Source organism: Apteryx mantelli, chromosome 4 (assembly GCF_036417845.1).
Source record: "Apteryx mantelli isolate bAptMan1 chromosome 4, bAptMan1.hap1, whole genome shotgun sequence".
NCBI lineage: Eukaryota > Metazoa > Chordata > Aves > Apterygiformes > Apterygidae > Apteryx > Apteryx mantelli.
The window spans coordinates 78761929-78773483 of record NC_089981.1 but is presented as its reverse complement, the minus strand read 5'-3'; positions in this window follow the sequence as shown (position 1 = coordinate 78773483).

Genomic DNA, 11555 nt, shown 5'->3' with positions numbered 1-11555 from the left:
GCGGGAGGCTTCGCGCCGGGCTGGGATCGCGGCCGGCTCCGCCGAGAGGAGCCCTAATAAGGAAGCGGGGAGAAGAGCGGGGACGAGCTCGGGAGCGACCTCGGCTTGCGGGAACACAAGCGATGCCCTCCGGCTCGGCTGCTTCTGCAGCTGATTTTTCAAACACGACTCCTGTTTACGCTCGCCCGCCAGCAGCGAAGCGTTTCGGCAGCTCCCCTGGTCTCCCCTGCGCCCGGCTCCGTCGCTCCGGCAGGACCCCGGGAGGGGTTTCAAGGAACGGCACGGCCCCTCGAGGCTCGGCACGGAGCCGGGCGGCCGCGGCCGGGCTGGAGCTATCTGATCAGGGCCACGGCTGGAGCCCCATAAATGGAAGCGGCGGCGGCAGCCCGGACCCCCCGCGCGCCGCCGAGCCTCTGCCACGCTGGTTGCAACCCCCGGAGCGGCTGTAGGTCAACGGCACGTTCAGCGGAGGCCGGACTAGTAAGCTGGCATCTTTCAGCTTTCTGTCTGCATTTAACAGGCGTGGAATCTTTTCCCTCCGAATTAAAAAAAAAAAAAAGAAAAAAAGAAAGAAAAAAATCCCCTGCCTTGGCCCGAGCACAGGAAACGGCCGCGTTTCGAGTCGTGCGTCCAAGCAAGAGAACTCCAAATCAGGGCATCGTGGCTCGTCCCACCCCTCGCGCTGCCCGTGGGCGAGCGCTCAGTGGGGAGCGCTCTCTTCTCCCCGCGCTAGAAACGGCCGCCCATTTGTTCCTATTAAAGGATATTGTTTAATCTCCGGGCTCACGCAGACGACGGACTGGCAGAGATCCCTGGCACGATGTGCGTTAGGACCCTGGGTCTGGGGATGCTCACGTTTTAGTGAAGGGCGCAGCTCTGAAATGCAGCAGGGTGCTGCTATTACAGGCGCCCTTCGGTCCGGTTCTTCCTCCAGCGGACTGCTCCCCGCCAGGGTGTCGGCGGCCAGGCTGATGTGACAGAGCCCAAGGCCCTGCAGGCAGCTCTCCCCACCGCCGGTGCTCGGCGTGAAAAGTCATCGCCTGCCAGACATGAAGAGCCGACAGCAGGGCACTGGGTCCTGCTTATATTGTAGGGTGAGCAAAGGCACCCTGGAGCTGGGAAGCCCAGGGCCCGGTTGGACCTGGCTCTGGGTGCAGGGAGATGTCCCCCTGCGGGCTGCGCAGGCTGCTGCTGTAGCAGCTGACCGTGGCTGAATGGTGTCAACAGACCGGGGCAAAGCCCCGAACTTCCCAGACCAGGATTTTGTCACCCCAGACCACATCACTGCCCTAAGTCAAGCTGACTCCACAGTGACAGGTTCTGGGGGGAATCTCTCTTTTCCTTTGGACCTGTATTTCAAGACCATCCATCTGCAGGTCACAAACCCAGGGCTACCACGAGTTGTTGCAGTTTGGCCTGACCTGTTTTATACTTTGTCCCCTGGCGTCAGACACCTCTTCCCAGCATAACCACAATCCTGCCTAAGCTTAATACCAAACATTGCCATGGGAGCCACAGACTCGTACTCATTGCTCCAGGCCCCAGTGGCTGGAGACACCTGGGACCACTGCAGCACAAGTGCTCCCTACTATCACCCCAAGAGTCCACCAAGCTGAGGGGGGGCAGACCTGCTGTGGTTTCCCGCAAAGGGAAACCTGCTCTAGGGTTTTGACTGAAGGGTTCGCTCTGCTACCCTACTGCCCCACCAAGGTTCAACTTGGCCCAGAGTTTCACACAAGCAGTAGTTGTCGTTGTCCAGGAACAATGACTGGGTTAACTCTCAGAAAACTTTGCCCGGGGACCAGGTTCACCCCTGTTTTTTCCTATCTGTAGACTAACTACATCATTGAGCTTTGCCTTTAACCCCAGCCACAGGCCAGGTGTAACTACCAATGTGCTGCAGCCACCTTCATGCCTGCTTTCTTCTCCTCCTCTCAGCTCAAAGACAAGAAAGGGCAACAAGCTCATCACAGGAACAGATGATTTTTTCCACGGAAACAGATGTCTGCTTTGGCTGACACTTTGTCTTTGTTTTGGGCTCAATCCCACCTATTATGATTGTCACATTGTTATTATTCCCATAGCTGCTTTTCCTCTAGACTTCCGGTGCGTTTCTGCTCCAGGAAAATACCACTTCAGCCCTGCCCATTCCCAGGGCTCAGCAGCTAACAGCTTCAAAAAGCATCTGAGAGACCTGTCTTTCCTGGTAACAAGTGCTCCTTCTCTCAGATCGCCTGGTGACGCCATCCATGACGTCTCACCTGGGGAGGAGCTGCCCAAGGAAGCAGGAAGGTGGCCAAGGACCACAGCACAAGGTACAGCCTGCTGCCAGCAAATGACAGGGAGCCTCTCTTTGCCTCGCTGACACCCAGCTGGTGAACCAGGAACCAGAAACAGCGCACCAGCCAAGTGCCCCAGGGATGAGCTGGTGCCAGCCAGCTGGGACAGGAAGGACAGAAAGTGGCAGTGTTCTTTGCTAGCACCAAATCTGAAGGAGATTTCTCTCCCACTCTGTCAAGGGAGAAAAAATCATACTTGAATTCAAGCATTTGACAGCTGAAACGAGCCAAAGCTCTAGGTTTTCTGTTTTGCCACAGCCTAAGGGGCTCACAGAAAAGCTTGCTGTTTCCCTCAGCAGTGGTGGTGAAATGGTCATAGTTATCCATCTGTCCAAGGAGACTTCAATGCATATTCCCCAGCTGCAGACAACAATCCTGAGTTTCAGTTCCTTTCTTCCCTCCCTAGGATGCTCGCAGGACATCTCTGGTCCAGCTGACAGAGCTGGCCATGCTTTAGCCACAGCCTTTGGCCTAAATGTCAATGGGAAGAATGTCCCTTTTCAGCGCCGCTTCCAACAGCTATCAACTCCTTACAGTGAGAATTTAAGAGACCTCATGGCTCCCCAGAGACATGGCTGACCAGCCATAGGCGTGAGTTGACTGTGAATATTTATGACCTTGAAAAAGGATAGCAGAGGCCTGTCTATAGGACAAATGACCATGCGGTTGATGAATCATTCTCATGGATGAAGAAAAAAATTGTGCTTCCTCCTTGGATTTTGCTGAGGCTGTATAACTGTTATACAAGCCTGAAGATCCTCCTATCAGGGTCCTCTGGTGCTATGAGCTGTTTTTTACTTCTCTTCCCCAGGAGAGAAACAATTTCAACAAATTTATCACAATGGTGTGGAAAGTTATCACTTTACTTTGCTGAGAAGTAAATTTGGGACCCTCTCAAACTGCTCTGTTTGCATCTACCAACAGAGTGCTTTTGTTGTCTTGCAGTTCCATCTATTCACACCCACTGAGAAGTTCAAGACAGCCAGAGAGATATCTAACTTAAGACTTAAGAAAATTACACAAGCAGCACGACTCCCCATTTGCACAGCAGAACCCCTTCCCTTCCTCTTCTGCATGTTCACTAGCCTGACCGACATGGAAGATCCTTCCAAAGCGAGAACAAGTAGTGGCCAGCAGAAGAGCATAAAGCCAGCAAAAGGAGAAGTTAGTCTAGCAACCAGACAATAAATCAAGGCTAGCTAACCTCCCGGCCCCAGCACAGTCTGGATTCAGGCCAGAACAGAGAAATGAAACCAGCCAAGACAGGAAGAGTCTTTGCTGTTATTAGACAGGGGTTTGTCCTTCACCCTCCTGCTCACCTTCGTCTTTTGGCAGCACCCATCACTGCCAGCCATGACTGCTGTGATATAGAGTAAGATGACAAGAGAACAGGTTGTGATTTTGTGGAAAGATGTAATTAGAGAAGGGTGTACCAGATGTGACTTTATTTCAACATCCTGCTACGATGCTTGCAATGCAAACACTGTCCCTGTACATTCCTCTGCTACCCTCAGTGCTATCACCAAATCCACCCATTGGTCATCTCCTCAGGCCCTTGCTAATGCTTCATCTTCCATGACCAGATACATGTCCCTGCAAGCCTGTAGCCAGCCTGAAGAGGTCCTGCGATCTACCCAGGGTGGGAACAAGCTCATAAGCAGCACCTTCTGGTGACCTGTTGCTCCCAGCCAACATTACCACCAGCCTGAGGCTGGCAGGACTCTTCTCCCTTGTACCTGCCAGGCTGGATCCTCGCTGCAGGCAGCCAGCAATAGCAAACTCTCTGCCAACCTTGCATCAGTTGCAGGGCCTTTGTTACAAGCACTAGACAGACAGAGGCAGGGAATAACATGCAACTGGCCTGAAAAACTCTGTGCATTGAGAAACTGGAGATAGTGGGAAATAAACACGTAAGTGGGGAGCTGCCTGTGGCAACATGCAGTGTGAAATGATGTCGCCCTGTGAGAGCTCCGGGTTTGCACAGCCGCAGGTCATGATCTGCTCCATGAGCCTGTTGCTACAGGAGAGGAATTGATGTTGGGGAATGGTCTACAGGGGGGAAGACCCTGAAAAAGACTCTGTTCATTCTCTTAGGACGTCGGAAGAGGAAAGACGCCCTTGGCAGCAGATGTACCATGTGGTCTTCATGTGTTGACACGAACATTGCAAGTCTGGCCTCAGGTCAGACAGGTCTGCAACACAGCCCTGTGCTGGCAACTACCTACAGACCACAACAACCTCACACACTGATAATCACCATTTTTTTGACCACTTTATGCAAGAAACAGCTTGGCTGCACCACCTTTCTCTTTTCATCAAGCAAGAACTGCCTTGGATGGGTCATATCCAGACTCCTGTGCTGGACCCAACCCTGGGATCCTAAGGTATGTCCTCACCTGCTGAGTCTGAGCAGTGCTCTGGCAGACACAAAACTGAGCCAGAATCCCACAGCGTAGTTGTCTTTGGCCTGAAATTCCTGGTACCAGGCCCTCAGGGCAGCCTCAATTTAACTCCTCAGCAGCCAGGACACAAAGGCAAAGGATCACAGGCACTGGCAAGGGCAACTTAGACACGTGTCTCACACTTAGAAAGCATATGGGGGGCTTAGGTCTAGGAAAAATAGAAAATAGAATAGAAAAAATAGTAGTTCCCTCGCTCAGCAACCTTCTCACATGCATTATATCAGGATTGGGTCAATGAAATCAGATCACTTCAGTCTTTTCTGTTCTGGACTTTGCTCCATTTTTGCTCAGTCTCCCGGTTCTGGAGATGGCCTAGTTAGAGACCCTGTCACTCTAAAAGGCAGATTTTAGTACCTTTTCCTGAATCTCAGCCCACTCTGGGATTTTCCACACCTCAGCTGTTGAGTAGGATTGCTGGCAGGCCTTTTTGTCTCTGATGGCATCAAGGCTGAGCAGGGCTGCATTCTAGCTCCTACTTGGTTTAACACCTAGTTTCCTCTGCTATATGCCCCAGAAACGGGGGTAAAAGAAGCTATGCACCTTTTAGACTCAGCAGCAAATTGTACAACAACATGCAAGTGCAGACAACTCGCCACACTAAGATCTGAAGAACTGGTTTGGGAGCTGTGGTTTGCTGATGACCACGTCCTCTTCGTGTGCGCGTACGCTGAAGATTTGCAAATCAGCACAAACCATTCATCAGTGCACTGGAGAAATGGCTTTGGTCCCTCTAAGCTGCACAAAGAGCTTCTTTGCCGTCGAAGCCGTCTGTGCCGCAATCCTTTTCCATTGCAACAGAAGTGAGGGTGGAGGGTGCTTTGCAGCCAGGGTGTCAGGCACAGCTAGAAGAGGCCTGTGCTTAGCTTTCCCTCCAGCCTGGTACTAGCATCAGTGTTGGGCACTCAAGCTTAGGTAGTCACATCCAGGGCTGCAGATACCACCTCTCCTGCCCTGCCCTGCCTGGGCAGAAGACAGCTTTGGGGATCCCAGCCCCACCAAAACATTTGCAAAGAAGTTGGTGTCACTCCAAGTGCATGTGCGAATTTGATCAGATTTTGTTTAAAATATTAGAGCTGTAGGAAAAATACTTGACTTGACAGAGATGGACTAGCACCCCCAAACTGTTACTTAACTAATAACTGAAGGCTTTCTATATTCTGGGGGAATCCACTTTAAAAGTAAATCAAGAGTTTCCCACCTCTCAGGCTATGGGGCTTCCTCAGGTTGAGGTTTGCCTAGAGGTGGACGGCTCCAGTGCTTTGAGTGAGCAGGCACATACAGTTTAGAGCCTCTAAGCAAGGGCAAGAAATTCTTATTTTCTGTCTCCAGGGACAGTCCGTGCTCTAATAGACTGCAACGTTTGAGCAGTGCTGGCAGGTGAAAGGGGAGCCCAGCACAGCATCCTGCACAAGCCTCATGGGAGAGGCGGGGATCAGACTCTCTCAAAGGGCAGAAGTCAGCCTCAGTCTTCCTCATCCTCTGCAGTGCCCTGCCCCCTGGGTTACTAGATCAAAAGTGAATTTAGCAGTACAAAATCCCATTTCTCTGCACTAGCCAATATTGCATGAGAGGTCACTGCCAGCATGATCCTCACATTCCCCAACCAACTTACAGCAGTAAGTGTGTGACAGGTGTAATCAGCATAACCACAGCTTTCGACACACTATCAGGCCAATCCTTTACTTGGCAGTGGCCAAAAATTAAATCCAGGTTTTTCCATTTAGCAAGGCTTCTATGTTTGGTTCAGTCTTAATTTAGGACTTGTTTTCATCCCTCCCTTCCTCCCCAATTCAGCTGCTAAATCAAAGAAGCTCTTATTTTTGCAGTCCAAATACTGAATGTTACCCCTTCCAAGACACACGCAGCAAACCGGGAAAAGGCATCATTTGAATGACAAAAGATGACAAGGATGAAACACTCTTCTTTATTCTCACATGTTGCCATAGGACAGGAGGGCAGAGTAGTGTAGAGTTAACAGTAGTTTGATGAGAGATGCTGGTTATATATATTAGCTGGTTTAATAAACAATGCATCTCCCTGTAAACCTTGGTTCTCATCCTTATGTGTTTTTTTTCCCCCCTTCGATGAATGCTTTTGTTATTACCTTTGCTTCTACTGCTTTCCAAAGGTAGTTCCACATTTCCATGTTTCTTCACAGCAGCAGAATTACCCAGATGTAAAATCAGACAGAAAAGAACCTGTCTTGCACTCCGCAACACTCTCACCCTGGCAGACCAAACTGACAGCAGCAATAGGAAGAAAATTGGACAACAGTCTTCAGTATTTAACTTCCTGGGATACTTTGCCTTAAATATTTAAGTTACCTGAGTCATGAGGTGCACAAACTAGACCTCAGCTCTCTCTGGTGGATCACTGAATTCAGTGTTATCCAGATTCACCCCAACTGCAGGTCTAACCTGAAAAGTGACCTTTTAAGGACAGCTGCCTCTTGATCGGTGGATCTGGTTCCTGCTGTGAACTGTAATGGTTTTTAGCCTGGTTTCCTACAAAAACCGGCCTTATGTAAGCAGGCATTGTGTGCGAGCACACGTGCCCATGTCAGTTTGATCTGTCCTCCCTGCAACTTTTGAACCTACAAGCTAATTTCAGGCAGATTTGTCAGAGGGACAGGAGATAAAAAAGTTCCTGCAAGTCTCCCCAAAACAGATAGCTCAGTGGAGGAGTGGGCCTTTATACGCAGCCCTTGTAAGCTGTAGTTTCAGCCCAAGGGCTATTAGGACCAGCAAACACAGAGTACGAGGCAGCCCGGGAGGCGCCACGGCAGGGCCTGGGAACCAGGAGCCTCAGGCTGTGGTGCTCACTGAACCTCTCTCCCACCACCAGTGAGTTCCCACATTTTCTCCCTCCACACCTGGCAAATACTGCTTTTAATCTCTCACCCAAGCGGAACCAAATAGCCATGGAGGAGAAAAATGCAAGCTGTTCCTTATATCAGCACAACCAGTACAATTTTTTCCACCTGCTTATGTAGGTCTCACTTAAGAAGAGAGTTGGCTGCCCTCCTTCACCTGAAGAGCCACCACAAGCCAGTCTCACCCCGTCTCATTAGTACGAACAGCCCACGTCACGTCACCTTGGGGCACTTTGTTGTTGTGCACGTTGCTCACCACTGTGCAGGTCCTATGTGCACTACAAAGTCTATCTGAGTACGTACGCATTCTGGTGAGGCATTTTATGCCACGAGAAGTTTGGAAAGCATCTAGAAGCACAAGGGATCTAGAAGAGATGGCAACTGCTCTGTACCATAGACTTGCATTGAGATATTTAACTGGGCCCAGCAGCACTTCTCCCCAACTAGGAGCATACTTACACATCCAGTCTAGAGAGGTTCACAGAGCTCTGACACCACAGGAAACCTCAAAAAAGGACCGTCACTTGAATCTAAACTTAAGCCAGCAGAAGCATTCAGCTGATGCTAATCTCTCTTGAGGATGAGAAGGAGCCAGCAAAAAGTTTCAGATGCAAGGGCAGGTTCATAAAAGGGTCAGTTAGATAAAATGATTAAAAAAATATATATATTTGACCAAATCTGCCCCAGTGGCTGTTCCCAAGTGTCCTACAGAAGTGTGATGAGGAACAGAACTTTGAGAGCAAAGTTCTGCTTTCTGCTCCCACTGCACATCTAAACAGACACGCACAAAGCGTCAAGCTCCACACACGTCTCTCACTGATGTTGTGACCCCCATTGCAAGTAACACTGATATGAAATTGCCTTGCTAGGGAAATGAGTAACTACAAAAGGGCTCAGCAACTGCTGGTGTCTACGACCGCAAAAAGGAAGGGGAAGAGCGACATGGTTATTTTACATAAAGAAGTCTGAGACCAGCTAAAATAAACAGCTTCTAGGTTTCTACTCACTGAATTCAAACATCACAGTGATAAATATTAGTACTAGACCCTACTAATCCCCCAATTTCAAACTTTGATTACAATAAAAGTAAAAGCTGCAGCAAGATATCTAATTTGGAAAAATCCTCAACAAATAAGGAAGTTTAATTTCTTGTTTACTCAAAGCACAAGTGACCAGAACTGTTTGAAGATTAAAACAGATTGCAAGCATGGAAAATGCCAGGCATAAAGCTTTAGAGAGTTACCTAATACAGTGAAATATAAATGGTAAGCAATCCCAGATTACTTTAGAAAAGCCTAGCTGCAATGTACAGTCCTGATTAAAATGATTACTGGAGGATGAACAGCAAAATAACATCATTAATTAAAAGTCAGAAATTAATTTAAATCTTAAAAATTACCTTTGCCCTTCTAAGTAGAAAAACATGCTGCCTGACACAGCAATTTTCTAGGAGAGGAGATTGAACTGTTAAAAAAAAAAAAAAAGTGGAAAAGGGTTTTGCAGCCCTACAGGTTTCCCATCACAAAGTTAAAGACCATTTAAAAACATTTTAACTGCGAAAACAATGAAACGCAACCGAAAATTAAATGTAATATTAGGGTATTTTTCAACCAGAAAAATACACGTCTTTTGTATGTGTTTTGTGCTGAATTTTTTCCCTATTGCTTCTCCCCAGTAAGTCAAAGTTGACTGGCAGCACTGCAGCCTGAAGAGAACATAATTCACGATGACCTGCGTGAAACTGCCAATGGACCAAATGATTCGTGGAGCTTTTTTTCTAAAAATATTTGAGATGAACACAGAGCCAGCGGGTTGTTTCTGCATTTGAGAGACATCATGTGGCCATTACGGACATTACAACTTTCCCTTTTCCAGCCACCGAGGGCTTCTCACCGCGAAGTGCCGAACTCCAGCTCTGCAAGAAGCGCCGCGCACAGCCGGCTCCCGCTCCTGCTCATCTGGGCTCCACTGACATTGAACAATCAAAACAGATTCCTTCAAGCGTCTGCAGCTTTCCAAAGCAGTCACCTATTAGGCCAGTGTTCTTTTTTCCATCTACATGGAAACATTTGTAAAGGGATTTCATTTAATGCCAGAGGGAAAAAAAATGTAATGATTAAAAATGTTGCTGTTTGTAGCTGGTTACAGCGCTCATGTTGAACTGAGTTTTTAGTAAGAATACCTTGAGGTAGGCAAATGACCGAGAACAGTGTGACTGTATTGCCAACAGCATTTTACTTGCTGATTTTGCATCCCCATAGCTTTAAACAGAATAATTTTAAATGCTGAGATATTTGAATATCTAAATTCATTCACCTAATACACTCAGTATGATCAGGCACTACAAGCAGACAGGAAATGCATGATTACTTTGTTTTTATGCTCTGAATTCCATAACCTAAGGATATTAGTAAGTGATAATATATGGGTATTAGTGCAATGACTGAGAACTGCAATATTTCTATGCCTTGAAATTCAATGCCACGGTTCCCACAGCAACCACGGTCACTCTGCATGAATTTCACATTCGAGGCTCAGAACACACAGCTCTAAATGTTCAGCAGACAAGCAAAAAATAAGCAAAAGCAGATTTTTCCACTGCAATAAATATCTTCCCTGCTAAACCACAACTACTACAAGGTGTTAATGGCACTTTCAGGTGAACATGAACTCACAACAGCTGGCAATTACCACCCTGAAAACAGCTTCTGTACACAAATACTGACAGCATTCATATTCTTAGTATTGACCCATCTTGTGTTTTCAGTTATTGCTGGAATGAAGAGCCCACTGTTCTCAGGAGAGCTTAAAACATTCTCAAATTGGAACAAGGCTACCAAAAAAACAAAGAAGAGTCATTCAAATCCTTTTGCTTCAAATACTTCTGAAGTGAAACAGTACTCTAGCGAGTGAAGAGACCGCCTTCCCACGTTTTTGCTTATTTAACTAGCCCTTTTCCTTGGAGGTGATACCTGGTAGTACCTTGAGACCAACAAAAATAGGAACACTGTGCAACTACTCCGTTATCTGAATGAGTTTGTTAGCTTTTTCTGTTAAGTTTATTGTCACAAACTAGGAGCACATGCACAGAGGATGCCGATTACATTTGTGTTCTGTTTCTTATACTTTCCTTTTCTAAACACCTACTACTACTATTAATGCAGGACATGGATGGACCTTTGGTCTGATTAAGTATAACTTAAAAAAATTTTACTACAATCACTAGGTTGAGTTTTTAATCCAAAAATGTAAGCATCTTCCTATCGGTAAGTGTTTGTTCGTTGAAGCAAGGGAGCCTTCAAAGAAAGGGACAGTGGTGAAACTGCTAAAAGTCAATTTACTACTTCTCAGACGTGGAATTTTCCCAGCCATGCATTATCTTAATTTTAGATGGGAGTTTAACTGGCAGCATTAGTGATTTCTAGTAACATGAACCTCTCTTTACAGGAAATTTCCAAGGCTTTTCTATGCAGACTAATAAAATGAGATTACATTGATAGTGGGAAGTATAGGAAATAGCAAATTTGCATCTTTAAAATTAAACCAGATCTGCTACAATCTTCCCCTATGTCTGGAAGGACTCCTGAAGCTCTGACTTCATGTCCTTAACATAAACAGGTTGACACTAACTTTATCGCCTGCTTTTTTTCTTAATAGTTTATCTTGATGGTAAATTTTGTGACAAAAAAAGAAATTTGAGATACAGTATGATACAATATATGCTCTTGAAATTACACCATAATACGAAAGAAAAAGATGAACTTTGCCAAAATCTGTACTAAAATCTTTGAATCCACAAAGATTGGTGAAGATGTGGTAGTGTGAATGACAGTAGCGTACGAAAAACAACAGCAGTACTCGCTGTTTCTCTGACCTACCTGT